The 3,122-nt window shown below is 33.6% G+C and overlaps 1 long non-coding RNA gene across 1 annotated transcript; it reads left to right on the top strand.

Moving 5' to 3' along the window:
- Positions 1-1,590: 1,590 nt before the first annotated feature.
- LOC113473549 lies at positions 1,591-3,122 on the top strand. Its single transcript, XR_003395490.1, has 2 exons — positions 1,591-1,717; positions 2,879-3,122. It is a non-coding gene; the product is annotated as an uncharacterized LOC113473549 (long non-coding RNA).

Genomic DNA, 3,122 nt, shown 5'->3' with positions numbered 1-3,122 from the left:
CTTCTTATCTTCTAATCTCAGCAGACTAAAATGGATTTTTTCTTGCAAAAATATTGGTGGATTAGCAAATTTGAGGGATTTTTTTTCCCCTGGAATATACGGGGGATTTTCCCGCTGAAGTACTAATGTGGATTTAAATAGGGGACCCTTCATCTGGGTACTAATGTTGGATTTACTAGCAGGGATTGTATTTGCAAAAAGGGGGTTATTTGGATTTTTCCTTGCAGAAAAAGGACTTTCGTTGCAACTAAATTTTCTAGAAACCTCAGCATGGAATTGTCTTAATCTAGTTGGAACTGATTAAGAGGGGGGTTTTTTCCTGAACTATAATAATACACTCAAACATCTATTCGAATTTGGGTGGAGATTTTTGCTACCTTCTTAAATTTACGTCACATGTTTGGTAGTTTCCTCTCTATTTGCAGGCCATATGTTGTGTCTCATTTTTTGCGAGTGGGCCATTCTGGGTACTTTGTCCATTGACGTATGATTGATCTTTCCGTGGATAATGTAAAGCCGTAATTTCTCTTCATCTCAATAAATAGAATATTCTCGCTCTATATTCCCCTAACTTCATTTTTCGAATTGGGTGCGCTTAGGATTTTTCTCACGCTCTTAAATATTCATTCTTAACACATGTATTTTCAACGTGAGGTTTCGCGTACTCTTTTGCGCAGACTAAAGTTGGGCAGCTTTGTGGCCACTCTCCACTGGGTTATATTGTATATGAGTGATTGTGGCTGTGCAACCGATTATTTCATCTACGAAAAAGACAGGAGGAACAAGCGAGCCTGGAAGAGAGCGACACGACCAGAGATACCTGAACAGTGGAGTAAATTTTTTATTTAATTAAAATATTGTTAATTATTTGATTAAAAAATTAAAAGTATTTAATCAAAGTCTTCAATATTAAAAAAAAAAAAAAAAAGATTAAAGTAACAATAATAATGCAGAAAAAAAAGAAGTTTTTTTTTATTATAGAATATAAAAAAAATAATAAAAAATAACAATAAGAAGCGAATAAAAAACTGTCTATGGTGGGTTTCACCATGACTTAATGAAGATTATTTAAAAAACTCTCTCTAGGATCATTGCAAATTCTCCCATAGTGAAACTCTTATTAAATCATAGTAAATTCCCCAATAAAATTGAAAAAATATTCATTTTTTATATATAGAGTATTGGTTTTTACACAGGTACCCGTTTTTTATTTTTATTTATTTTAAAACGGTGGTTGTTGTAATATAGGCAAATTAGAGATATGGCCAAGAGTGGGGGTTTTCCCTGCTTAGGTTAAAAAACTTAAAAAAAAAGTAATATAGGCTTTGTAGTTTTAGCTTTCCTGTTCCTTCTTATAAAAGGGGTGTAAAAGACAGAAGCAAGAAAAAAAAAAATATATATATTTTTTCATTATGCATATCTATTTTTCATCCATTATTGCTAGGGTGCGTCAACACAAACTTCATATGATTTTAATTTTTTCATCATTGCAATAGCGCACCGGATAACGAAGAAGTATATAAGATAGAAAAGATTAAGAAGAAGAATAAGAAGAAGAAGAAGAAGAAGAAGAAGAAGAAGAAGAAGAAAAAAAAAAAATATGACTCACGAACTTTTTATTTTTCTTCCCATTTTCCCCCCGTACCTCTTTTTATCCCTTCCTCTCCCCGAAAATCTCCCACAGGAATTTTTCAAAGGACAACGTTCGTCGTAGGAAGTAAGTGTCTTGCAACTTGCCCTATCAAACTAGATCTGTGTATGTTTTTGTTGCAAGTTGCCCCCTTCAGACGATATTTTTGGTGCAACTGACCCTTTCCAACGAGACCTGTTTTGTTGCAATCTACCGCCCATTGTCCGTTTGATGCATATCTGATAGTAGCTCTAGAAAATTAGAAATAGTTAGAAAGTTTTCTTTAGAAATGAGCCTAGTTTAGCCTAGAAAAAGAAAATCCTTGTTTGAGTATTTTTTTAGTTCAGAAAACCCTCATCAGTCCACTAGATTAGACAATTCATGCTAGTTTCTAGAAATTAGTTGCAAGAAAATCCCTTTTTCTGCAAGAAAATCCAAATAACCCCTCTTTTTTGCAAAATACATCCCTGCTAGTAAATCCACATTAGTACCCAAAAAGTCCCTATTTAAATCCACATTAGTACTCAGAAAATCCCTATATTTCCAGGGGAAAAAAATCCCCTCAATTGCTAATCCACAATATTTTGCAAGAAAATCCATTTTAGCTGCCAGAAGATCACCATAGTTGTTAGAAAATTCCCCTACTTACTAGAAAAGCCACTTAGCTGCAAGATCTTCATTAGTTGTTAGAAAATCCCTTTAGTTGCAAGAAAAAACCCCTTAGGTAGTTGCAAAAAAATCTCCTATAACCCATCAGCTGAAAATTCCCATGACCCATTGTTAACTTTTACCATTCTTTCCCGTTTTTATTGGTGTTACATTTTCCCCCCCAATTTTTCGAAGGAAAAATATTTTGTGTTTTCAAAGAATTCCTTCCAGAATTTTGCTGTTTTTGTGTACCCTAGAAAAATTATCAGATTTTTGGCGGTTTTATTGAAAATTTTGCATTGAGTATTAAGTATCCTCGGACTCGTGTGGAATTGTTATTGTTTGTTTGGATACCATCGATAAATATGTTGTTTTCTATGTTGAACAATTATTCTACACAGAAAATACAATTGAACTGCCAATAGCTCATTTTCCAAATTGAATACAATTGAACGAAAATACAATTGAACTGCCAATAGATCATTTTCCAAATTGAATCTAACGTTGAGTGAACTTTCGTTTCGATCTACAGTTCACTGAACTTCTTAGAGGTCTACAGTGAACTTTCTTCTTAACGCTTGCCCGTTCTCTTCTTTCCAGGGACAAAAAATGAGCAGTATATGTCGAACCGCCGAGACATCATCCCCCAACCACTGAGATTTTGAGAGCAACAGACAACAGTAAGGTTTGATGACACAATCGAAGAAGTAGAACAAAATGTTAGGATATATCGAAAACCAATAATTGAAGAACTGAAACAAAATATTGGGATATATCGATATATTTTTTCGCGATATATCGATTTGTTTATCCATATATCGATATATTTACCGACATATCTATG

This window comes from Diaphorina citri, unplaced genomic scaffold (assembly GCF_000475195.1).
Source record: "Diaphorina citri unplaced genomic scaffold, Diaci psyllid genome assembly version 1.1 scaffold40997, whole genome shotgun sequence".
Lineage (NCBI taxonomy): Eukaryota > Metazoa > Arthropoda > Insecta > Hemiptera > Psyllidae > Diaphorina > Diaphorina citri.
Note: the sequence above shows the minus strand (reverse complement) of the source record. Positions and strands in the feature narration are given on the sequence as shown.